Raw genomic sequence first — 27,819 nt, 5'->3', positions numbered from 1 at the left:
CCAAAGCCCACTGCAACTATGTAGCAAAAAAGGCTCTAAGAGTTGTAAACCTAATTCTGCATAGCTTCTTTTCCAAAAACTCTACACTACTAACCAGAGCATTCAAAACATTTGCCAGACCCATTCTTGAATACAGCTCATGTGTCTGGAACCCATACCACATCTCTGATATTAATACAATTGAACAAGTCCAAAAATATTTTACAAGAAGAGTTCTCCACTCCTCTGTAAAGAACAAAATACCTTATTCCACCAGACTTGAAATCCTGGGATTAGAAAACTTAGATCTCTGCTGACTCCGACAAGACCTGTGTTTAACACACAGAATCATCTATTGCAATGTCCTTCCTGTTAAAGACTTCTCCAGCTTCAATAACAATAATACAAGAGCAAACAATAGATTCAAACTTAATGTCAACCGCTTCAATTTTGATTGCAGGAAATATGACTTCAGTAACAGAGTTGTTAATGCTTGGAATACACTGGTCTCCTCTCCAACTCCTAAAAGCTTTAACCAAAAGCTGTCTACCATTGACCTCACCCCATTCCTAAGAGGACTATAAGGGGCATGCATAAGTGCACAAAAGTGCCTACCATTCCTGTCCTATTGTTTCCTTTCAATATATGTTCCTGTATATAATGTTATGACAAAATAAAATAAAATAGATAGATAGATAGATAGATAGATAGATAGATAGATAGATAGATAGATAGATAGATAGATAGATAGATAGATAGATAGATGATAGAATAACTTTGGGTTCAGGCAGATTCAAAAGATTTGGTAATTATTCTGGTTGGGCAGTAGGAAAGCCTGTTCTTTCAAATTAGGGTCTACTTTCATACTCAAAATCAAGATATAAAGAATAATTCCAATTCTGCTTGGAGCTACGGTAATATTTGTAATCTATGGCAGAAACTACTAATAGGTAAAACCATGGCTTAGTTTGCCCAAATTTTATATGTTCTCTCAAAACTAGAGTATTTCACTAGTATATCAGCATACAAACCCAGAATCTCTACCAAGAACTGAATATTGTTGGAAATAGCAAGGTGTTGGTATTAATCATGAAATTGTTTTTAGTACTATGCCAGATGACATACTGATATTCCTACCAATGTGAAGAACAGTTTTTGGAGGGTGATTTTAAAAAGGGACCATACTGAACCCATAGATCAGCAAAATAGGATTCTGGGTAGAGCTGAACTTTGATATGAGGGGGAGAAAAGAATATTTTATCAAGCATTCATAATCAAGATACTTGTGATATTATTCCATAAAGCTGGTTTCATTTAAGATATAGCAGTTGTTAAAACTTGACTCAGGGAAGAATAGAAGCTTATGTTAATAGATCAAAAAACAGGTGCTGGTATGCCAGTTAATTTAAGTTTATAAAAATCTATACATTTTACTTCAAATGTTACTGGCTGTCCAGATAATCTATTGTGATAACATAATATAAAATAAATGAAAGGATGATAGAAAGATGGAACATAGTATCTTGTATACAGATTGATTTAGATGAGTTACTTAGGACAACACAATTTGTCATGTTAAAGAAACTTAACATAAGATTTAAAACCATTATCAAATTTCAGATTTTTTCCTTATTATTAGTTGTAGTTTAACAACTGAAATATTTGATTTTAATTTTGTACATTTTGAATGAATGACAAAAATCACAACAAAGCAGTTCCTTAACTTACATAGCAATCTTTATGAAGTCATCATAAAATATTTGAAAACAACTTCCTAAGTATTCTACCAGGTTTCTCCAAAAACACGACCCATATATATATATATATGAAGAAGAAAAGAAAAACAATAGGACAGAAATGGTAGGCACATTTGTGCGCTTATGCACGCCCCTTATGGTCTTCTTAGGAATGGGGTGAGGTCAATAGTAGAACGTTTTAGGATAAAGCTTTTAGGATTATGGGAAGAGACCACAGAGTCAGGTAAAGTATTCCAAACACTGATGATTCTGTTACAGAAGTCATATTTCTGCAATCTAGATTAAAGCAGTTGACATTAAGTTTAAATCTATTGGTTGCTCTTGTATTATTGCAATTAAAGCTGAAGTAGTCTTTAACAGGAAGGACATTACAATAGACAGTGGTGGGATTCGCACCACTTCGGGAGAACCGGTTGTTAACTTTCTGAGAAGTTTGGCAAACTGGTTGTGGAAGAAATCATTAGGGCAGAGAACCGGTTGTTAAATTACTTGAATTCCACCACTGACAATAGATGATTCTATGAATTAAACTTAGGTCTTGTCGAAGGCGACGGAGTTCCAAGTTTTCTAAGCCTAGGATTTCAAGTCTAGTGGGATAAGGTATTTTGTTGTTTACAGAGGAATGGAGAACTCTTTTTGTAAAATATTTCTGGACATGTTCAATTGTATTGATGTCAGAGATATGGTGAGGGTTGGGCCGCTTCCCCTAAGCTGGCAACTCCGCAGCCAGCTGCTTTGCTTTTTCCCTCTTTTTGGGAAAGCTTTTTGGTGAACAGGAGGAAAATGAGGAGGGAGATTTTCTTGCCTGCCATCCTTCCCTCAGTCTGTGCTGAGCGGTTAGGAATGGAGGCTTTTTGGTGAATGGGAGGAAAATAGGGAGGGGGATTTTCCTGCCTATCATCCATTCCTCAAGCTCAGCACAGACTGAGGGAAGGATGACAGGCAGGAAAATCCCCCTCCCCATTTTTCTCCTGTTCGCCAAAAAGCCACCATTCCGAATACTGAATGGAGGCAATGTCCAGCTCACTAAGTTTGGCCTGCTGCACCTCAAAAAAAAGTAAGGCTGCCTCGAAAATAAGCCCAAGTGCTTATTTTCAAGTCTAAAAGAAAATAAGACTCGGTCTTATTATCTGGGGAACACGGTAGATAATACATTATTGGTAGCTTCTTTTCCCATTACACCTGCTAAGGTCTCCCTCAATTATGTTTGCTTTCTTTTTTAATTCATCATATTGCTTTTCATACTGTGCTCAATTCTCACAAAACAGTTTCATCCTCAATTTTGGAAGAAAAATATCTAGGAAAACATTCAAGCAATTTAAGCATACCCATGAAAAAAAGTGAAAACTACAGAGTAGAAAATCACAGACTGGATCTCGACTCACTCATTTAAAGTAGGCCTTCTTGGATGTAAGAAAATTGCTACTGAGCTTTTAAGTGCTACCTACAAAAACTACCCTGTATTTACTGTAACTTATTGATTCTTTCACTTTTTCACAGTTTCAAGTAGGAAACAAACAACTTCCATTTCTGACCAACTTTTCTAGCAGGTGAGAAGTGCAAACTTAAGCTTTAAACATAAAGCAAAGGGGCCATAAAGAAAAAAATATGTGCTATTAAGTGAAAATTGGATCTATTTTCTCCATACCCAAGTCAAGAACTGTTAGTTTAACTTTGTTCAGGGAAAAGTAATATTAAAAATAAGATTGAGAAGTCCCAGAAAGAGAGAGTTCTGTAAGATGAAATTAATTTATTGGATAAAGTTTGCTGAGCCATAAACTCATCCCAAAAGTTTGTCTCAAACTTTCAGACAAGTTTCAGAAGTCCTACAGAGGTATATTTAGCATACAACAGGAAATTGAATTGTTTTCATTGAAAGACTTCAAAGTACAAGTGAAATAATAGAAGGTGGCTAATACATTTAAATCAAGGAAATAAATAAATAAACCCAAAGTTTAATGGCATATAATTGCAGACCTAACAGAAACCTCAGAACTGTGCAGTCCCTGTTGTAAATCAGTTCAAACATCAATTTATTACATAGGTATACAGAGAAAGCAATGTGCAATATCTCAGTTAAAAATGTCTAGGCAGCCAATATCACAAAATTCTGTCTGACATTCAAATATAATTTTAAACAGAAATAGTTAATGCAAAATTGAATTTGGGTCAGTCACTGGGACTAGAGATTTACTCTTCCAAGCTTTCAGACTCATGCTGAGGCCCATCTTCAGCAAATTTCTCTACTGGCATACATGGGCTGTTCTGTGAATTGTGTTTATGTGGTACCTTCCTATTGGCTAATTGGTGCATTGATGGCTGGCGATTGACAGTTGTTTCTTTGTGCTGCCAAGCCCTCGGCTCCTAAGTATTTGATAGGCTGGTGATAATTCAGAGCTCTTGATAACTTGATAATCCATTTCACAGGCTTCAATCACTTCCTTGACTATCTTTGTGCCTGCATGGCCAATGATCTTAATTGCTGTGAAATTAAATGGGTGTCCTTGTTCATAGCAATGTGAGGTTACCAATGAGTTTGGGTCTCCTCTATTTTGTATTTTGTTTAATATGCATATTTATATTTTCATTTTACTCTTTTAAGTTACATCTTTTTTTTACCAGCTACCGTCTCTAACTTTCAAATCTATAAATCACAAATTCATGTTTCTCTTTTTCTCAGCAAAAATCCATAAGGGGATTCCAGTCACTAAAACTGTAATTGCCAACCTTTCTCTAGTCAAACAATTTAATTCTTCTATCCCTGCTACTCCTGTCATCTTTACCAACCAATCCTCCATTGTGGGTATTTCAGAGACTTTCTGTTTCTTTAGTCATATCATAGTCCAATGTTTTTCAACCTTGCAACTTGAAGATTAGCTGCCTGGCTGGGGAATTCTGAGAGTTGAAGTCTGGACATCTTCAAGTTGCCAAGGTTAAGAAACACCATTAATAGTAATCTTCCATGTCTCTTTTCTAAAATCATATACCAACGGTTCATTGTTTTATAAAAAATATATTTTAAGTTATAAGATAATGTAAATTTCAATCCTTTTAACCATATATTTTCCCATTGTTCCATCAATGTGTTATGTCCAAAGTTCTTAGCTCATTTTATCAGTCTTTCAACTGTTCCTTCATTTCAAATCTCAGTAAAATTGTATTGCAAGATAGGTTCATCATTTCTACATAGTTCAACTTTGAAGTTATGTCTATCGTTAAATTCAATTCTAAATATTCTATTGTCCACAGTAATTTTCTCTTTCTCTTAATTGTGCATATGAAAACCCTTGAAAACTAAATTTCTTTGCAGCCAGTTGCTCTCTTGATTTCATCTCACATTCTCCATGTTGCATCAACTCACAGTAATTTAACCATTTTTCTTTACAGTTTTTTTTCCTTACAGTTTCTTTTTTCCTTACAGTTTCTTTCCTGTAAAATACTTCTTGTGATGAGATCAATAAAAGCATTTTGAGCACAGTTTGAGTTTGTATCTATTCCATAGTCTCAATATGTCACTTTTAATATAATGATTCTTAAAATCTATATTAATTTAATAGAAAGCCATGTCACCCAAGCCTCAGATCATGGCCTTCTAATTCTAAAATTCTTTTCCAGCAATCATTTAGTTTAATAATGAAAGATTATATGCTAAAGAAGCAGAAGGATCATAGAGAAAAAAGAAGTTGAAACATCAGAAAGAATTTTTTAAAAATATAGTACTTTGCTTGTAGTTATGATTTTAACATAAAGCCTGTGAGATATCTTCTGCATTGAAAAGTTATTTTTCCATTAGGGCCTTTGCTGCTTAAAGCAAGCAGAAAGTATTTGATTCCTAAATTGTAGTATTTATTTATTTATTTATTATTTAGATTTTTATACCGCCCTTCTCCCGAAGGACTCAGGGCGGTGTACAGCCAGATTTAAAACAAAAACAATATACAGATTAAAACAACAATTAAAATAACATATTATATTAGTGGCCGAAAGATTTAAAACTGTCAAATTTGACCCATGGTTAAAATACCCCAATTAAAATTATTAAAATTCAAGAAATTTAAAAATTAAGCCAGTCCCGCTTGGATAAACAAATGCGTTTTCAACTCACGGTAAAAGGTCCGAAGGTCAGGTAATTGACGCAAACCACGGGGAAGTTCGTTCCAGAGGGTAGGTGCTCCAACAGAGAAGGCCCTTCCCCTGGGGGCCGCCAGCCGACATTGCTTGGTGGACGGCACCCTGAGAAGACCGTCTCTGTGTGACCGTACGGGTCGGTGGGAGGCATAAGGTAACAGCAGGCGGTCCCATAAGTACCCAGGCCCTAAGCCATGGAGCGCTTTAAAGGTGGTAACCAACACCTTGAAGTGCACCCAAAAGACCACAGGTAGCCAGTGCAGACTGCGCAGGAGCGGTGTTACACAGGAGCCACGTGTGGCTCCCTCAATCACCCGCGCAGCTGCATTTTGGACTAACTGAAGCCTCCGAGTGCACTTCAGGGGTAGCCCCATGTAGAGAGCATTGCAATAATCCAGACGGGAAGTGACAAGAGCGTGAGTGACCGTGCATAAGGCATCCCGGTCAAGAAAAGTAGAGAAAAGAATGGAGAAAACCAAAGGAACCACATGTCACAGCCTTGTATAGCATTGTAATATCTTAAGTACAAGGTATCGGAGGAGATGCCGCTCCCCAATGGGACAAGCCCATCCCACTTGTGCCCGTGGCAGAGGCCTGCTACGAATCCCATCTGCTAAGATATTGAAGCAGGCAGGATCAAGGAGAAGAGCCTTTTCTGCTGTGGTCCCATCCCTGTGGAACATTCTTCTACCAGAGGTGAGAACTGTCCTCTCCATTTGGCCTTCTGAAGGGCATCAGACCTGGCTTTGCCAGTTGGCCTGGGGCCGTGAAGGGGGCATTCACCACTGGATGTGGCTGACAGGGGAAAAAGATCTCATCCACATCCCATCTATCTCTTTGCTCTTTTTTTTTAAAAAAAAGTTTTTTATTAATAACACAAATTAAAAGCAGTGGACATAGCATGACATCTCCAGTTTAAACATTTTCATCAAATTTTACCTTGTAATTAATATATTTCCTTATCTCTATACAAATTTACACTAATTATCACATTTCAAATATATATACTCTTTCATCTATGTAGGTTACATCGATATCTAATTCAATCATATCTAATATTAACAAATTAACATAAAAACTTCAAAACATTTTGCTCATCAATAGCCCTTTATCCCAGCATTCCTCCTCCTGTCCAACCAATAATAAAATTTGTTCCAGATTTCATAATACTCTGATTCATTTTTATCTTTAAGTTCCAAAGTCAGTCTGTCCATTTCTGCACAAATTAATATTTTAGCTAACACTTCTTCTTCTGTGGGAGTCTCTTGGCTCTTGTAGGCATGGTTTTAGCACAGCTTTTAATAATATTTTAATGTGAGCTCATTTTAATCTTTGAATTATTTTTCACTTTTCTATAATTTTTAGGCTGCCAGAGTCAGTTTGTAGGGCAGTTGGGCAGCATAGAAAATAAATAAATAAATAAATAAATTTAGTGCTGTTTGGATCCTGTTCCTTTAGTGTATGTATTATTTTAAGAACAAAGGTATATTGGATAAGAAGCAAAGATCGCTACAAAATATCATCATAACCAAGCTATCAGTATATTTCTTCTTGTTATAGATGAAATTGTTGTGATTATTCACAGAAGCTATTTCTCTTAGTTAGACTCAGAATTTTATTAATAACACAAATTAAAAGCAGTGGACATAGCATGACATCTCCAGTTTAAACATTTTCATCAAATTTTACCTTGTAATTAATATATTTCCTTATCTCTATACAAATTTACACTAATTATCACATTTCAATTATATATACTCTTTTATCTATGTAGGTTACATCGATATCTAATTCAATCATATCTAATATTAACAAATTAACATAAAAACTTCAAAACATTTTGCTCATCAATAGCCCTTTATCCCAGCATTCCTCCTCCTGTCCAACCAATAATAAAATTTGTTCCAGATTTCATAATACTCTGATTCATTTTTATCTTTAAGTTCCAAAGTCAGTCTGTCCATTTCTGCACAAATTAATATTTTAGCTAACACTTCTTCTTCTGTGGGAGTCTCTTGGCTCTTGTAGGCATGGTTTTAGCACAGCTTTTAATAATATTTTAATGTGAGCTCATTTTAATCTTTGAATTATTTTTCACTTTTCTATAATTTTTAGGCTGCCAGAGTCAGTTTGTAGGGCAGTTGGGCAGCATAGAAAATAAATAAATAAATAAATAAATTTAGTGCTGTTTGGATCCTGTTCCTTTAGTGTATATATTATTTTAAGAACAAAGGTATATTGGATAAGAAGCAAAGATCGCTACAAAATATCATCATAACCAAGCTATCAGTATATTTCTTCTTGTTATAGATGAAATTGTTGTGATTATTCACAGAAGCTATTTCTCTTAGTTAGACTCAGAATTTTTATTATTAATAATAATAAAGTTTGCCCTTTCTAAGGTACTGGGGGACACAAACGGTGAACCTTTAATAATATAAGCCCTATGCCATTTTGACTGATCAACTCTGGGATGATTTATTGTACCGTCTCATTACGAGACAGCAGCTGCTCCTATTGCTTTGATATTAAGCCTTAAGGAAATATTAGGTGGTGGCAATTTCATAAACTCGAAGTGCACGTTGTACTTCTGAGATGAAATGGTCAGAAGCCTTAGGAACACTTCAACACTGCTCTCTAAATTCGACCTTGAAAAAAGAGGCAGTCTTGTGAAGATAAATGTGTAAAAGAAATTTAAGAAGATCTGAGAAAATGAATGGTACAATGATTCCTTCTTTTCATGGCCCTGTTTACTATTCTTCTTAAAATGATTGACTTGCTTACGTAAAGGACATTTTTGTTTCTAGGAGGAGAATATCTGTGTGCTAGACAGATTCCCTCAAGCAACTTGACAGAATCATGGAAGGAGTAGTTGGAACCATGAAAGCTCTTAGATTAGGAAGGGGTGACAAAATAAACATTCATGTTTATTTGTTTTTGAACTACATTATTGCCTCTTCATTTAGAAAACAATATGGTTGACCTTCAGTTTTTAAGTCCAGTTGTCTGCCACATGATTTCAGCCATTACTCTGTACTTCCCAGGCACTGATTGTAATTATCTCAACAACTATGCAAGTATATAATAGTACTATTGCAACTGAGATTTATTTATTTATTAATTTTGTTGAATACATATTAAATAATATATATATAAGTATAAGCATGAATTGAATACATAAAATGAATGCAATTAAAGGGAACATGATCTGTGTTTAACACACAGAATCATCTATTGTAATATCCTTCCCGTAAAAGACTACTTCAGCTTCAATCGCAACAATACAAGAGCAAACAATAGATTCAAACTTAATGTCAACCGCTTCAGACTTGATTGCAGAAAATATGACTTTTGTAACAGAGTTGTTAACGCTTGGAACTCACTACCTGACTCTATAGTCTCTACTCAAAACCCCAAAATCTTCAACCAAAAACTGTCTACTATTGACCTCACCCCATTCCTAAAAGGATTATAAGGGGCATGCATAAGAGCACAAAAGTGCCTACCGTTCCTGTCCTATTGTTCTCTTTATTATAATATTATATGCATACTTTTACTTTTACTTTTACTTATATATACTTTTTCTCTCATGATGAGTTATTTTTATGTTGATGATTGTATATACTGTTTGACAAAATAAAAATAAAATAAAATAAAATAAAAAACATTTTGGGCAAAAAAACCCAAAAACATTAGGACAGGGATGGTAGGAACGCTGGTGCTCTTATGCATGCCCCTTACAGACCTCTTAGGAATGGGGTGAGGTCAACAGTAGACAGTCTTAGGTTAAAGTTCTGGGGATTTTGGGATGAAACCACAGAGTCTGGTAGCGCATTCCAGGCATTAACAACTCTGTTACTGAAGTCATATTTTCTGCAATCAAGATTGGAGCAGTTCACTTTAAGTTTGAATCTATTGTGTGTTCATGTATTATTGTGGTTGAAGCTGAAGTAATCATTGACAGGAAGGACATTGTAGCAGAGGACTTTATGAACTATGCTCAGGTCATACCGAAGGCGGCGTAGTTCTAAATTTTCTAAACCAAAGTTTCAAGTCTGGTGGCATAGGGTATTTTGTTGCGAGCATATGTTATTTGAACATATTAACCACCTCATGACCTGATCTCATGTTATGTCCATCAGATGAGTCCATCAGATTTATTTTTGATGTTGTCAAGCTATAACAGAGATTCAAGCCAAAAAAAAGAGATTCAATAATAAAGAGGACACTGAATCTTTTTATGTTTTTTTTTTTTATGGAAGTCTTTTTCCTAAAACTTCATTTTTAACAACATGACCATGATGACTCTACGTGTGAAATAGCAGTGGGGAGTGACCTTGGAGGCAGGAAGAAGAGACATGCCTAGACAATATCTGACAAATAAAATCTAGAGCCAAAGGAGGGATGGTGATGAGGGTGACGAAAATATCTCAGAAGACTTCTTAATTTTGAGTGAGTAAAATTAAGGGGGCAGAAGTTACTTTCAGATTTGCAAGATTCTGTTACTATAACCTTAAAATAAAGGTAGCATTAGTACTCCTTGCTGATGCTTCTTTTCTGGATTGTCTTGAAGGTCTGACAGTGTCAGATCAGAACTGCATGATATGCCTTTGGATAGTAACATTAATTTTTACAAATGTTTATATAACATCAGGAATTGGTAGCATTCCATTTTTATTTTTTGCTTTTTGGTAAATGAAATCTGCAGAAATATGAATTTGCAGTAAATATTATGATTTTTAACAGTATGTTTTGCAATTTCAGCCAGGCTAAATGCTGTCCATTAAAAGAATCTCCTTAAACTAAGGGGCTATAATGATCTGTGAAAAATTACCTACATACACATTACATAAGCTTATATGGTTTTTAAATGTAAAACAGTGAAACATAGTTTGATTGTTAGCATTAAAACTAATGATACATAACACAGATATAGATCCTAAAAAAATTATAATTCTCATTCGGTTTTTAAGTTGGCAGATTTAACTTTATATACATGATACATTAGAATATTATAAATAGGAGGTTGTATAAGTAACCTGCAATATGATAAAACAATTTATTGGGGCTAGGAGGGGGGAAAGGTGGTTTAATATGGAAGAAGCAATACCATTTTATTTTCTGGTGAGTTTTTTTGTTTGTTTTTTTACTACTTGTGGAAAGTTCAGTGAAATAGTGGGGAATTAAGAAAAAACATTTTTCTTTTTTTCTCCCAGTATGTACATATATGAAAATGTAACTTCTCAAAATAGAAACCATTCTGACCGGCAAAATCAAGATAATTATGACCATGTATACAAGCACCAATCTTACATAAGTTTGGCACAATTGCATTTTCTGTTATACTTTTAATATAATCCATCAATACAGTGACTCCAACAAGATTCACATTATTGCCAGTGGCCATCTAAAATTGGTTGCCCAGAAGTACATTCTATTTATCCCATTTCTCATCTCTTGAGCTTCTTGCTTTAATGCCTTTCCTTAGCCAGGAGGGTTCCTTTATTAATACCATTGTAATGTGCTATATCAACTAGAATCCATGAATTCTGATCCATGGGGCATCCAACAAGGCTGCAGTAGTTCCTCTGGGTTCGAAGGGAAATTTATTTTTTTTTTTTTTTTTTTCAAAAAAAGTTTTTATTGGTCAAAAAAAAAGTTTATACAAATACATATCAGGTATGGTAAATTTTCATTTTTCTTATACGTGATAAGAATTTTACTCAAAATTTTAAACACATACCACAGCCATATGGCAAGCAGGTGTCTGGAGTAGCTAAGTTTACCAATCTTACATACGCAATAAAGAAGGGTCAAGAATAATCAGAATATCATACAAAGAGAATAAGGAAAACCAACACAATACCAAATATCTTTGTCACTTCCTAGTTTTGGATCTCAGAACTCTGGGTTCAGCCTGACCCAACTCCAGGGCGCAACAGCGGCAGCCTCCTCCCCATGGTCTATAACCTCCCCTTCTTCAATTCCTGGGTCATCTGATTCCAGGAGGGCTTTGTGTTCCTCCACGTAGGCCGTAGCCTCCGCAATTGTACTAATTTTTTTCGTAATGCCCTCCCGGAAAATCATCAATCCCTCTGGCATCAGCCATCTGAAGCCTACTCCCTCTGGTACAATTTGCTTGACAAAAAGTAATATTTCTTTCTCATTTCACGTACCTGTCTGGGAATCTGCCTCAGAATGGCTATCTCCCTGCCCCTATAAGTCAGTGCCCCACTCCTATGTTTTCTAAGAATTTCATCTCTCGTCTCTCTTTTCACAAATTTGACATGAACCTCTCTAGGAACTGCATGCGTGCGTGCATATTGTGAATTAACTCTATAAACTCGATCCACATCCCAATTCATAAAATCAACACCTCTCCCAAGAAATTCTCCCAACAGTTTAGTCACAACATCTCTCAAGTCTTCTTGGTCCACTTCTTCCAAATTTTGAAACCTAAGGAAATAAGACATTTTATCCATCTGTAGTCCAAGCACAGCATTGCTTGTCGCTCCCCTCTTTTCTGCACTGCCCGCATCTCACCCTCCAAACCTTCCACTTTCTGCTTATTTTCTGCTGAGACTTGTTGAGTATCCTTTAAATCCTTTTGGATAGTCACAGTTTCTGCTCTTATTTCATCCAGTTTCTTGTCCATATTAGATAACTTTTCCAAAATTCTCTCCATTTCTCCAGCAGTTGGTCTCTGACCTTTGCCATTTAAAAAAATTTTTAAAGTCCTCAGGCAAGCACAGTATCCTTATAATTTCCTCCGGATCCACCAGGGGCACTCACAGGAGCAACGAGTCCAGAGTACAGTTAGTCAACCAGGAAGTCAAGGGAAGTGATGTCATCAAGATTCTCATAGTGAAGGCGGAAGCTGGGCGCCACCATTGTTCCCCAGAGGGAGGGGGGGCCTCAAACCCTCCCTCCTAAATTTCTCCATCACCTCTTCTCTCCAGAGCTCCACAAAACCGGCAATCTTGGTATTTTAAGTTCTCCTCTCTCCAAAGTGATTCGTACTCCTTCCAGTCGCAGGGGAGAAAACCCCCGCACTCCGGAGCACTCCACTCACGTTTGCCGATATCCCCTTCCCTTCTTCATTCCTCAATTCTTGTCCGTTCCCTGTTCACCACCAGGCTGCTGCAATTATAAATCCAAAGCCCCGGTGTCACTGGGCACAGCGGCCTAGGCGACGACCAAAATAATGGCCGCGGCCTGTGGCCTCCGAACCCCGCCGAGCCTAGGACGCGCCAGCATCGGTCCCCACAGTCCTGTATGTCGGCTGGGAGACCCCTGGCGAGCCGTCCATGCGGCAGGTGTCCTTTTCGGAACACCTGGCCCCTGAGGGCCTCGGCGGCGGCCGGATTCGGACACTGGAGGCAGGAGAAGCCTTCCAGACGTCCGTTGCCACCGGATACCGGAAGTCGTCTCCGTTCGAAGGGAAATTTATGATCTATGTTAAAACTTAGTGGCATTAATGGGAATTTTAAAATATGTCATTGCTCATGCCCAAAATATACAATGTAAAGTCAGAGATATCTTCATTGAACTGGAAGCTTTCCACATTTATAATATGATTCCAAATGATCATATAGGAATATAGCCTAAAATGAAATAAAGTCTAAATATTTTGATGATTTTAGAGGCAAGAAGACAGATCAGTGGAATTATACACAAGTAGTTCCTTATTATGAGTTGACATATTTGATTTTCCTGACGGTACAAGGGGAGTTGTATACAGGTATTACAACAGTTCGTTTTGTGATTGTTCAACGTTAAGAACTGGATTTATGACCATTTTGCACAGGTCATAGCCTTCTGCACATGTGCAGATGGTCAAAACTGGGACATGACGATGTCCCGGTTTGGAGGGGGGTGGAGCCTCCCACCGCCAGTGCTACTGGTTCTTTGAACTACCTGCCACTGGCTCTATCTGCTCCCATGAGCCGGATAGAGCCGGCAGCATTTCACTCCTGATTTTGCAGCCTTATGACTATTGTAACCATCATGGTCACATGATCATGGTCACATGATCAAAATTCAGACGCTTGGCAACTGACTCATATTTATAGCAATTGCAATGTCTCAGGATCATGAGATCACCTTTTCTGACCTTCTGCTAAGCAAATCAATGGGAAAGCCAGATTCACTTAATGAGTGTGGCACAAAAGATCATAAAATGGGGCAAAATTCATTTAACAACTGTATCACTTAGCAATAGAAGCAAAGGTATATTTGTGGTCATACGATGAAGACTACCTGTAATTATCATGTAGTTGTCGTATTTATCAATGTGTTTTAAGTGATTTAGATCTAGCTGTGTTTTTTTAATCCAAATTTTTTATTAATTTTATTACAACAACACAACACAAACATATATAACACAAACACATAATATGTGTTTTCTATTTACATGTCAGTTTTGTTCCACATATTTTCTGCTTTATGTATTCCCCATTTTTTCCCCTCTTTTCTTATCTTTATCTTTATCGTCCCCTTTATCTCTAGTTTTATTCATTTACAATATTTTATACATTTATCATCTTCTCTTCTCTAGCTGTGTTATGACCTCATAGTAGCCAAAATAATCTCATATTTGACCCTTTTTTGCTACTGCTACTCGTTTGAGCAAATACATATTTTCAACTATTAAAATCCAATGACGTTTCTGTTTTGAAATTACCCTTCAAATGGGAAATGTTCAGTTTGCAATAAAAATAATCAAATAGAAGAATATAGTGGCTTTGGTGTGGTTCCTAACTCCCACCCAACTCAATATTGCAACAAGGCAAACATACACATTGTCAGAATCTAAAGGATTGGGAATGGTAGTGTTAAACATTTCATAGCATTTATGTTTAAACAAATAGGAGCTGCCATTATGTTCCATGTAACACTCCATTATGGTAATAGCTGTTTCATGGTAATGTTATCATCTGGAAATATTAGTCAATTCCATCTGTGGAATTGGCATCCACAGAGCTTTGATAGAGACAGCCAAACACCAATATAGTAGTCAAAAATGACCAGATTCTACCAGAATAATACCCAGAATTTGACAGGTTTAAAAAAAGGGCAGATAAAAATAACATCAAGAGTTCAATAAACATGGATTCTAAAATATAATGGGGATTACAGTTTTATAAAACATTAATTACTTATGAATTATATATTATATTGTATTGCTTTTTAAAAAAGGATTGCTTTTTTAAAAGGATTGCTATTGAGGTCTAGACAAAAAATATTAGCAACCATGGTTAACATTGTATTAATCACTGTCAAAATTTATAATGTATAATAAATTGAATCAATACTTTGAATCTATTCTTGGTGGAATATCCCATGAAGTTAAAATAGATTATTGTCAGAAAAAATTCAAAGTTTGGATGATATATAAATCCATATTAAATTATAATGAAGAAACTGTTTCTAGCTGGAACAGAATTCTACATGAGATTTACTTTTGAGATACAAAGTTTGGATATTAAAATACAATATTCCTACAACTTGGTTAGTCAACTCTACCAAAGAAGGAGCAAAAACAGCCTGTCTAGTGAGAAGCAATAAAATCCTTGCTGCAGTTAATTTATGCAAACCTAATTCAGTATACACTTTGAAAGGAGATGTTGTTTGGTTTAATTAAAAAACATTATCTTGTAAGTTTCAATCCATGTAAAAAATATTTTTGAAAGATGTAATAACTACATTTGTTAGTGATTGGAAACCCTTTTTGGACTTTTGCTGAAAAGAGGAAAAATTGAACTTAATGGAATTGATTATTAGAAAGGAATAATATTAAAAGAAGTGAGCAAGGATATAACCTTAGAAAGAGAAGATATATGATAACTGCAACAAAATTGGCTTTCGCACAATGTTGGAGAAGTCAAAACATACCCTCTGAAGATTTAATAATTTAAAAAGTATTGGACTGCGCTGAGATGGACAAAATGACTCTTGAATTGAAAGGATTGATGGATTCAGATTTTTACCTAATATGGGAGAAATGGAACAATTGGATTATGAAAATAGAAGGAAAAAAATGGGGACAGAACTCTAAATAGAAGGTAAAATTAGTATAAATGTATAGAACATAGGTGAATACTAATGGGAGGATATAAAAATGGTCACAGTCATGTGTAAGCGGTGAATAAGAATTGTTTAACTGTAAAAACTTAATAAAAAGAAAGAAAGAAAGAAAAGATAAATTATAAATTTTTTAAGAAAATGTTGGATAACCATCTGACTGAGATGGTGTAGGGTTTCCTGTCTGGGCAGGGGGTTGGACTAGAAGGCCTCCAAGGTCCCTTCCAATTCTGTTGTTATATTATATTATATAAATTCATTGATGACTGTTACAAAGAAGTTTGGAAGCTAATTCTTTGACTCTTTTTTCTTATTCTCTCTCTCTTTTTTTCTACATTTTTGATTTTTTTACATTTACTCTTTACTTTCTTTTTTCATTAAATTTTCATTGCTTTTACTTTGCAAAAAAATTATTTAAGACAAATTAATCTTAAAAATTCTTTGAAAGATGCTTAGGGCTGCCAAAGGAGCTGAGTTTTATACTTTTGAATCTCCTATTTCAAATAGATAGCATGTAAATTTAACCGGTAAAGACATTTGCATTCAGTGATTTTTTTTTAAAAAAAGTAATTTCGATATCACCTTTGAGGTATAGTATATAGCCAGTTTATCTAGGCATATAGTATATAGCCAGTTTATCTAGGTATAGTATATAGCCAGTTGAGGTATAGTATATAGCCAGTTTATCTAGGCATCAGGCTAGACCAGGGGTCAGTAACCTGTGACTCTGGAGCCACATGTGGCTCTTTCATCCCTGTGCTGCGGCTCCCTTTCACTCAAAATATGCGTCACAACCGCCAATGCGTGACACCTGCCGGTACAGGATTTATTGAGCGTTTCAACCCCCAGTAGGCCAGCCATGGATAAATCCAAGAAAAGAAAAGTTTCAGAAGAAAACAGAACATTCAATTCAACTACATATGCTAGTTTTGTGGCCGCTCAAAAAATAGTCAGACATGGGAAAGGTTTTGTGGCTCCTGGTGTTTTCTTTTTTTTTATTTATTTAAAAAGTTTTACAAAAACAAATAAATTTTTCTCCCCCCTCCCCCCTCCCTCCCCCCCCCAGACTTCCTGGAGCAAAAACAAGGTATAGTTCAAAAAACTAACATTCATACATTAAATTTTTAAAGTTTAACACAATTATAATCCTTCTCTTTCGCATATCCTGACTTCCTCCTTTAAAATCAAAAATTATGTCCTTCATTCAAAGGCAGTCTGATATGGTGTTTTCTTTTCTGTGGGAAACGGGTCCAAATGGCTCTTGAGTGTTTAAGGTTGTAGACCCCTGGGCTAGACAATGGGAGACTATGAGTTGTAGTCCCAGCTTAGTCATGAAAGTCAGCTGTGTAACCTTGGGCCAGTTACTCTCTCTCAGTCTCATAGGATTGCTGTTGTGGGGAAAATAGTAGGAGAAAGGTATATTGGATACATTTGCTGCTTTGAGTTGTTTGTAAAAGAAATAAAGGTGGGAAATAATAAACAAACAAATAAACAATTCTGGATTTGATGAATTGAGGTGTTATCTCCAAGTTCCAAAAATGCTAGAAGGAAGGAAAATAGCATTGCATCACTATGCTATGAACCAAGTTTAGATTTCAAACATTTGGCCAAAAAATTCCACATAGAACTCATGTCAGTGTTCCAACTTTGAGATAATAGATTATGGTAGTCAGATCCTTTTCTTAATGAAAAAGGATTACATTCTTCTCACCAGATGGTACATGTTGTTGCCAAAGCCATGTTAACCCATCCATTCTGCAGCAGAAGACAATTTCAGTAGTGGAGTGAAATATGAATAGAGTTCATTCAGCTCTTTCTAAATCAGAACGCTTAGTTCCCAATTCATTCTACTTTATTGTGCTCTTCTGATAGAAAACCTGCCCAATTCACAATAGTTTTTATTGCTCTTTGTAATGTTTCCGGAGTTCTGCTCTTTTTATGTACTCTGTCAGCCATTGTTTCATATAGATCGCATCACAATATAGTTCATATAGTCGCATTACAATATAGCTTTTGTTTGAGTGAGAAAGTCTTCAGGAGTAAAAAAAAAAGATGCTTTATTACTGTCTCAATTATTCTGTGCACACAAGTAGGACAAGTGTTCATGTGCTGGATCAGGCATGTATGGGTTACATTTTTATTACTTTGACTATTAAGATGAAGCATATAGTGTGGTGTTTTTCAATTGAATGAAGGTTATTCAATAATGCTCTTCCAGATATGGAAATATGATATTTAAAGAAGGTTAGATCTGACTTTGTGATATATTGTCTGCAAATTATGACACCAAATCTGGATATAACAAGATTGCACTGTTTGATATATTAAATATACTCCTAAGGACAATTGGAATCTTTACGCAAAAAAACCACCCAAAAATCTTGAAATAACATGGAGCTACAGTTCTCCAAACTTTGGGCAAACTTCAATAACCAATACATGTAGTCCTCAACTTACGACCACAACTGAGCCCCAAATTGATGTTACTAAGTGAGACATTGGTTAAGTGGATTTTGACCCCATTTTATGACCTTTATTGCCAAAGTTGCTAAGTGAGTCATTGAAGTTGTTAAGTGAACCTGGCTTCTCCATTGACTTTGTTTGTTAGAAGGTTGCAAAAGGTGATCACATCATCCCAGGACACTGCAGCTGTCAATATGAGTCAGTCGCCAACTGTCTGAATTTCAATCACATCACTATGGGGATGCTGCAATGGTCATAAGTGTGAAAAATGGTCATAAGTCACTTTCTTCAGTGGTGTTGTAACTTCAAACATTCACTAGATGAGGATTAATAAATTGAGGACTATCTGTAGTGTAATAAGAAATTATTTAACCAATATTTTTAAAATCCTTGTAATATTACTCTTCTAACAAAGTAGAATGAAATTCTCTTTTTACTTTTACAAAGAATTGTTAACATGTCAGCAACCCACTCAGTTTAGTACTATCAAATAATCAAGTAATCAGTGGAACTTTGACTATTACTATTCATTCAGGATGGCAATATTGAAAGCACACACAGATTCAACATGTAGAATAGAATAGAATAGAATAGAATTTTATTGGCCAAGTGTGATTGGACACACAAGGAATTTGTCTTGGTGCATATGCTCTCAGTGTACATAAAAGAAAAGATACGTTCATCAAGGTACAACATTTACAACACAATTGATGGTCAATATATCAATATAAATCATAAGGATTGCCAGCAACAAGTTATAGACATACAGCCATAAGTGGAAAGAGATTGGTGATGGGAACTATGAAACGATTAATAGTAGTGCAGATTCAGTAAATAGTTTGACAGTGTTGAGGGAATTATTTGTTTAGCAGAGTGATGGCCTTCGGGAAAAAACATGTAATCCATGGTCATTACTTTTCCTGATCAACTATCTCCCTTTCAGCTCTTGCATTCTGTTTAGATTTGTGCAACCAACTCAAGTCAATTACAACTAGAAATACTTGTATTGCAATGCTAAGTATTGCAACTAATATTCTCAGCATTAGTCACAATAGTCAGTGATCAAATAGTTATTTTGTGCAGATGTTTTGATTTTAGCTGATCAAATGGCTAGTTAAAGAACAAGACATTTCAGTTGGAAAAGTCCTATGATTAAGGTCAGTGTGAGATTCTGGTAGATAGAGGGAATAAAAAATAATCATAGTCATGTTTAGTCTATGGAACTATCTGGGGAATATGACCAGTGCAAGCAATAGAAAAGCATCCAGAATGTAAAATTTACCAGAATTTTAAATCAAGTAAGGCTGTGTTTCTCAACCTTGGCAAGCTGAAGATGAGGGGACTCAGGGGTGGGCTGCTGCCAGTTGTAACAACCGCTTCTCCTGGAACCAAAAATGTGAGCTTGAGCCTTCTGTGCATGTGTGTGGCATCGAAAAACCGGCACTTATATAGGACGTGATAGCACCAGAGTGGGTGGGCGGTGCCAGCCCTGATCAGAAGTACCAGTTCACCTGAACCGGTCCGAACCGGCAGCAGCCCACCACTAAGTCCCAGAATTCCTCAGCCATACCAAGGTTGAGAAACACTGAAGTAAGTCTTTAAAAAAAATCAGAGAATTTGTGGCAGGAGTACATCTAGGAATTAAAACCAGAATTCAACAGTTTAAAAGAGTCTTGAGACTGAATTAGTGGACTCAATGTAGAATCAAAATTAAGTATTGCTGATAAAGGATTGTATTTAATCTTTAGAGACAACATAAATGATTATTTCCTCCAACTCTGGAAACGTAGAAACTTAGCCTGTGCAGGATTTTGGATTTAATTCAGAAATGCTTTGGAATATATGGGAATGCAAGCACAGCATTAAAGCAATCATACCAATTAAAATGGATTGTTCAAATTAGTCAAAGCTAGATGCTTCATTTATGCTTCCACACATTTTTGAAACATTTAATTCAACCTCACTGAAACAAAACTGAAACAATGTACATCCCTTTAGTTAGCCTGATCAATGTTTTGACAAGATATTATTGGCAGAAATAAAACTTAGTATATTAGGTATGGATATACACAATCACAAGTGGCAAACATATAATTGATCTTCTCATTGGATTTCTTTAAATTCTGAGTGGTAAAAATTTTAATCACAAAGGTAAGAAGTTTAAGACCACTGAAATAAGATATACCTGTCTGATACAATCAATGGTAGGACTTTTTCTCTTTCACATGATGTATGAGACATAATATTGTACTTAAATAGTAATCGGTTTAGGTATAGTAAACAAAGTGGCTGTTTATAGTTGATTTAATTGATTTTATAGTTGTGAAAAACAAAAAAAATCTGGAAAACCAATATAGATAATGTGACTCCCGAGGACATGGACAGGTTGCTGGGAAGGTTGAATGCCACCACATGTTTACTGGACCCGTGCCCCTCCTGGTTGGTGCTGGCCACGCAGGAGGTGACATGAGGCTGGCTCCGGGGGATTACAAATGCTCCTTTGTGGGAGGGGGTCTTTCCCGCTGCCCTGAAAGAGGCGGTGGTGAGACCTCTCCTCAAGAAGCCTTCCCTGGACCCAACTGTTTTAGGAAATTACCATCCAATCTCCAACCTTCGTTTTACGGTGAAGGTTATAGAGAGTGCGGTGGCATGTCAACTACCCCAGTACCTGGATGAAACCATCTGTCTAGACCCGTTCCAGTCCGGCTTCCGGCCCAGATACAGTACGGAGACGGCTTTGGTCGCGTTGGTGAATGATCTCTGGAGGGACAGGGATAAGGGTTACTCCTCTGCCCTGGTCCTATTAGACCTCTCAGCGGCTTTCGATACCATCGACCATGGTATCCTGCTGTGTCGGTTGGAGGGGTTGGGAGTGGAAGGCACTCTTTATCGGTGGTTCTCCTCCTACCTCTCCGACCGGTCGCAGGTGGTGTTGACAGGGGGGCAGAGGTCGTCCCTGAGGCGCCTCATGTGTGGGGTGCCGCAGGGGTTGATTCTTTTGCCTCTCCTGTTCAACATCTATATGAAGCCGCTGGGCGAGATTATCAGTGGTTTTGGGTTGAGATACCAACTGTACGCTGATGATACGCAGCTGTACTTTTCTACCCCAGGCCACCCCAAGGAAGCTATCGAAGTACTGTCCCGGTGTCTGAAGCCGTACGGGTCTGGATGGGGAGAAACAGGCTCAAGCTCAATCCCTCCAAGATGGAGTGGCTGGGGATGCCGGCACCCCGGTACAGTCAGCTGCAGCCGCGGCTAACTGTTGGGGGCGAGTCATTGGCCCCGATGGAAAGGGTGCGCAACTTGGGTGTTCTCCTGGATGAGCGGTTGTCGTTTGAAGATCACCTGACGACCATCTCCAGGAGAGCTTTTTATCAGGTTCACCTGATTCGCCAGTTGCGCCCCTTCCTGGACTGGGATGCCCTATGCACGGTCACTCATGCTCTTGTTACTTCTCGCTTGGATTACTGCAATGCTCTCTACATGGGGCTCCCCTTGAAGAGCACTCGGAGGCTCCAGTTAGTCCAGAATGCAGCTGCGTGGGTGATAGAGGAGCAGTTCGGAGCTCCCATGTAACACCCATCCTGCGCAGACTGCACTGGCTGCCTGTTGTCTTCCGGGTGCACTTCAAGGTATTGGTTACCACCTTTAAAGCGCTCCATGGCTTAGGACCGGGATATTTACGGGACCGCCTACTGCCATCTTGTATCTCCCAGCGACCTGTGCGTTCTCACAGAGAGGAACTCCTTAGGATGCCGTCAGCCAAGCAATGTCGACTTATTTGTTTCATCTTGCTGGACTGGCTTGAATTTTAATTTCAATTTTTAGTTGATTTTATGGGGTTTTAATTTTTTATTAATTTTTAGTGTTACTTGTATTTTAATATCAGGCCAAATTTAATAAGTTTTTTAATGTTTGTTTTTAATATTGTATGTATTGCTGTATTTTTATTTTGGCTGTAAACCGCCCTGAGTCCTTCGGGAGAAGGGCGGTATACAAATTAAAATATTATTATTATTATATTATTATTATTATTATTAAATATTTTAGAAAAGATTTACATAAAAATATATCGATGATATTGAAACGGTTAAAAAAAATCCAACGATGGCCATTGCAATGAAGTTAGCAGGTCTTCTATAGATATCAAGTGACATGCCAAAAAAAAAAAAAAAGGACTGGGACAATGTTTTTAGACCATTATCACTATCTAGTGTGCCATTGATTTTGTTTTGGATAAAATTTGTGGAATACTTTGGATTTAGAAAAACAAAGTACAGAGATATACAATATGTATAATGCAGTAGGGGAAGATTTAGAACATTGTACAGTGGGAAACAAAATTCCCTTATGTATTCTGCATCTTTTATTTAAGCACCTGCATATTGATTTTAATCTATTTGCACACTGGCAGAAATTTTAGTCTTTGGGGAAAACAAATAAACAACTCCAAGATTTTTAATAGCTGATTCACATATTTCAAACATTGGATGAACACAAAACTGTATGCTATCCCTAAGGGTGTATTTTTTTTTTAAAGTATGTGATCCAAATTATGATGAAAGTATAAATTAAGTTAGCAGGGGGGAGTTTCAGCAAAACCTCTGAAGCATTTATATTTTCTGTATTGGAATGAAATCATTTTAGTGTGAGTTGTTCAAAATTTAAAGATTGCCATTTATAGTGAAATATAAAAAAACTGAAATAATTATTGCTTTTGCTGTCATCTGACTTTGCAAGACTACTTTTAATCTTTCCTGTATTCCATGGTTACATTTCAGTGGTGATGAAGTGCAAAAAAAAAATCTGTTTTAATTTTCTGACATTTTTATTAAAATATATATTTGGACTGGAAGCTTGGTTGAGGTATGGGAACTGAACTATAAATGAAAGGCTGAGAAAACAATTTAGAAATGGATCCATTTATAAAAGAAACTGAGTGAAGTTTTAAAAATTAAAGAAGAAATATAAATGACAAACAAGGTGAATGACTTGGGAGGGAGAGGCTTATTAAAACTTTGAAGAAATTTGTGTGAAGAATTGAAGAGAAATCAAGTTGGATTTATAAATAAATTAATATAATAAATATAATAATATAATATAATATAATATAATATAATATAATATAATATAATATAATATAATATAATATAATATAATATAATATAATATAATATAATATAATATAATATAATATAATATAATATAATATAATATAATATAATATAATAATATAATAAATATAAAATATAAATAAATTTATTTATAAATAAATCCAATAAATAAATATTGGATTTCAATATGTATTAAAACCCCATCAAAGCTGGCACCAACCAGAGCATTGGACTATGTGGAGAGGCCTGGTTCATAAAATTGTCAAAGTCAGACATGACTGAATGGATAACATTATCATCACATATTAAGAAGTAAAAGGAAGGAATATATATTTGGTTTATTTAATCATGGTTGAAATAAGACATTTTATTTCAGTATTCTGGCAAACTTTTACAGACTTTTTCAATTTGAAAAGGATTGAAAAATTGATGTTTTATGGGTTTTCTTACAGATGAAGGATAAGATATGGGATGAATATCTCTTTTTCCTTATAAGGGTTAGGAGTTATTAAATTTGTTTACATTTGTCCTAATCAAGGTTAAAAGTTACTTCTTTTTTTATTATTATATTTCTCTTCTTTCTCTAATGAATATAACATGACAAGCCAAATTCTCCTCGGTATCTTTCTTTCTACTTTCTCATTTTTTTCTTCTTTAGTGTTTTTCTTGTTCATAAAAACATAGAGAAAAAAATATTTTCCTATGTAGAAATTGGGTTTTTTTAAACTGTCTAATCTTGTCTAAAAGCTCAGCTATGATAGCTTTGTATCAGTCTTTCATTCGCAAATTAAAACATAGGTTGTTTGGAGGGGTGGATGGTATAGAAAATGAATCTGTGATCCCTGAACTTAACCTGGGGAAGGAAGAATAAGATAAAGATATTGCAAATATTTACATTACATAGTGCGATTTCCTTTGTCCAGGGTGCTTATTGAAGCTAAATAACTTTAAGAAGTAAATTATGGACATGTCATTTATAAACATCTGGCTTGGAGGTGTATTGATTGTTATATGAAAGCTATTCATTGTTTAGACTGTGTTTATTGACTAAACAATTATTTAAGTATCCACACATCTTTTATTAATTTTTGTAGAGCTGAATCACTGATTCTGCCACTGTTGTCTGAAATGTGATTGCTTGCTCTGAATGGTGAATGAACATCTGGTATTACTTCAGACTCTCTGCTTATGAGTTTTTGAGTTATTTCCAAAAAAATCTGAGACTTGAAAGACTGTTTATGCCACGTATCCAATGTCCTTATTCATGCAAGAATCCAAATTAAAATATCTGCAATAAATGGGTATTTTCTGGTCCATTATTTTCAGGAAAGATGATCTCATCTCTGAGTAACTGATTCTGCTATCAAACTAAACTCAGTATTCTTTTTTCCCTCCAAACTTTCAACCAGAATTTCCATTACAGTCTTCCATTAATTTAAATCTATAAGTGCAGAGAAGAGCAACAAAGATGATTAGGGGACTAGAGACTAAAACATAAAGAACGGTTGCAGGAACTGTGTATGTCTAGTTTAATGAAAAGAAGGACTAGGGGAGACATGATAGCAGTGTTTCAATATCTCAGGGGCTGCCATAAAGAAGAGGGAGTCAGGCTGTTCTCCAAAGCACCTGAAGGCAGGACAAGAAGCAATGGGTGGAAACTAATCAAGGAGAGAAGCAACTCTTCTCCTTAGAACTAAGGAGAAATTTCCTGACAGTTAGAGCAATCAATAAGTGGAACAACTTGCCTGAAGAAGTTGTGAATGCTCCAACACTGGAAATTTTTAAGAAAATGTTGGATAGCCATTTGTCTGAAATGGTGTAGGGTTTCCTGCCTGGGCAGGGGGTTGGACTAGAAAACCTCCAAGGTCCCTTCCAACTCTATTATTATGCTATGTTTGTAGACTACCAAATGTATAATACATTTATTTTTGATAAATGTACTATGTACACAGCAGTGAAAATGATACATACAAATATATAAGTATTTGTGAACATAAGAAACTTTTCAGGCATCCCACTACCCCCACTACCCACACACAGGGAGAGGGAGAGGGAGAGGGAGAGAGAAAGGAGAGGGGGAGGAAGGGAGAGGGAGAGAGAGATTTCAAGGAGCCACAATCTTTTTGCTGATTTTACTGCAGGAGTCTGACAATTTTGTGCAAATGCCAGAAATTATGTGGTTCTATGCATTAGCCTTGTGGTGTGACCAGAACAATCTGGAACTGAACACACTCAAAACCATAAAAATGGTGGTGGACTTTAGGAGAAACCCTTCCATACTACTACCGCTTACAATACTATACAACACAGTATCAACAGTAGAGACCTTCAAATTTCTAGGTTCTACCATATCTCAACACCTAAAATGGACAGCTAACATCAAAAACCTCATCAAAAAAGCACAACAAAGAATGTTCTTTCTGCGCCAACTCAGAAAGCTCAAACTGGCCAAGGAGCTGTTGATACAGTTCTACAGAGGAATTATTGAGTCTGTCATCTGCATCTCTATAACTGTCCGGTTTGGTTCTGCAACCCAACAAGACAGACACAGACTTCAAAGGATAATTAGAACTACAGAAAAAAAACAATTACTACCAACCTGCCTTCCATTGAAGACCTCTATACTGTACAAGTCAAAAAGAGGGCTGTGAAAATATTTACAGACCCCCTCGCATCCTGACATAAGGTGTTTCAATTCTTACCCTCAAAATGACATTATAAAGAATAGAATAGAATAGAATAGAATAGAATAGAATAGAATAGAATAGAATAGAATAGAATAGAATAGAATAGAATTTTTTATTGGCCAGGTGTGATTGGACACACAAGGAATTTGTCTTGGTGCATATGCTCTCAGTGTGCATAAAAGAAAAGATATGTTCATCAAGGTACAACATTTACAACACAATTGATGGTCAATATATCAATATAAATCATAAGGATTGCCAGCAACAAAGTGTATTTATTTATTTATTAATTAGATTTCTAGACCGCTCTTCTCCCGAAGGACTCAGGGCGGTGTACAGCCTTATTAAAACACATAGGTACACAATACAAATCCCAAATTTACAATACATTTAAAATGAAATATTTAACCAGCCAATTTAAAACTAAAATGGTCAAAAGACCAATATAAAACCCTAAAATATAAAATTATAAATAGATTACAGTCATACAGTCATACAGTCATAAGTGGAAGGAGATTGGTGATGGGAACGATGAGAAGATTAATAGTAGTGCAGATTTAGTAAATAGTTTGACAGTGTTGAAGGAATTATTTGTTTAGCAGAGTGATGGCCTTCGGGGAAAAACTGTTCTTGTGTCTGCATACCAGAACAACTAGACATAGACACAAGAACAGTTTTTTTCCTGAACGCCATCACTCTGCTAAACAAATAATTCCCTCAACACTGTCAAACTAATTATTAAGTCTGCATTACTATTAATCTTCTCATTGTTCCTACCACCCATCTCCTCTCACTTATGACTGCGTGACTGTAACTTTGTTGCTGGTATCCTTACGATTTATATTGATTGCTTTCTAGTATGATTTGATTGCTTATTGGTTCCTATGACAATCATTAAGTGTTGCACCTTATGATTCTTGAGGAACGTATATTTTCTTTTACGTACACTGAGAACATATGCACAAGACAAATTCCTTGTGTGTCCAATCAACTTGGCCAATAAAGAACTATTCTATTCTATTCTATTCTATTCTATTCTATTCTATTCTATTCTATTCTATTCTATTCTATTCTATTCTACTCTACTCTACTCTACTCTACTCTGTCAAACAGAAATAAGGCACTACAGGAGAATCCTAAATATCTTTAGATATATGTTTAGGACTGAAATCCTTCACATCTTGTAACATGTACTTACGGGACCACCTGCTGTTACCAAATGCCTCCCACCGACCTGTACGCTCACACAGAGAGGGACTCCTTAGGGTGCCGTCCGCCAAGCAATGTCGGCTGGCGGCCCCCAGGGGGAGGGTCTTCTCTGTGGGGGCTCCCACCCTCTGGAACAAACTTCCCCCTGGACTTCGGCAACTGCCGGACCTTCGGACTTTCCGCCGAGAGCTGAAGACCTATTTGTTTGTTCGCGCAGGACTGGCATAGGATTTTAATAGGATTTTAATTAGTTTTAATGTTTTAACATTTTAAAATTTGGGGTTTTATTCTAAATGTTTTAATTTGGCCATTTGTATAATAAGTTTTTTAAATTATGGTTTTATGTGTATACTGTTGTTGTTTCTTATTATGGCTGTAAACCGCCCTGAGTCCTTCGGG

The 27,819-nt window shown here is 36.1% G+C and overlaps 1 protein-coding gene across 1 annotated transcript in view; it reads left to right on the top strand.

Annotated features, from left to right (window-relative positions):
- CNTNAP4 (contactin associated protein family member 4) overlaps window positions 1–27,819 on the top strand; it is a 307,943-nt gene that overhangs the window by 96,063 nt on the left and 184,061 nt on the right. The window lies entirely within an intron of this gene.

Source organism: Ahaetulla prasina, chromosome 2 (assembly GCF_028640845.1).
Source record: "Ahaetulla prasina isolate Xishuangbanna chromosome 2, ASM2864084v1, whole genome shotgun sequence".
Taxonomy (NCBI): domain Eukaryota; kingdom Metazoa; phylum Chordata; class Lepidosauria; order Squamata; family Colubridae; genus Ahaetulla; species Ahaetulla prasina.
Note: the sequence above shows the minus strand (reverse complement) of the source record. Positions and strands in the feature narration are given on the sequence as shown.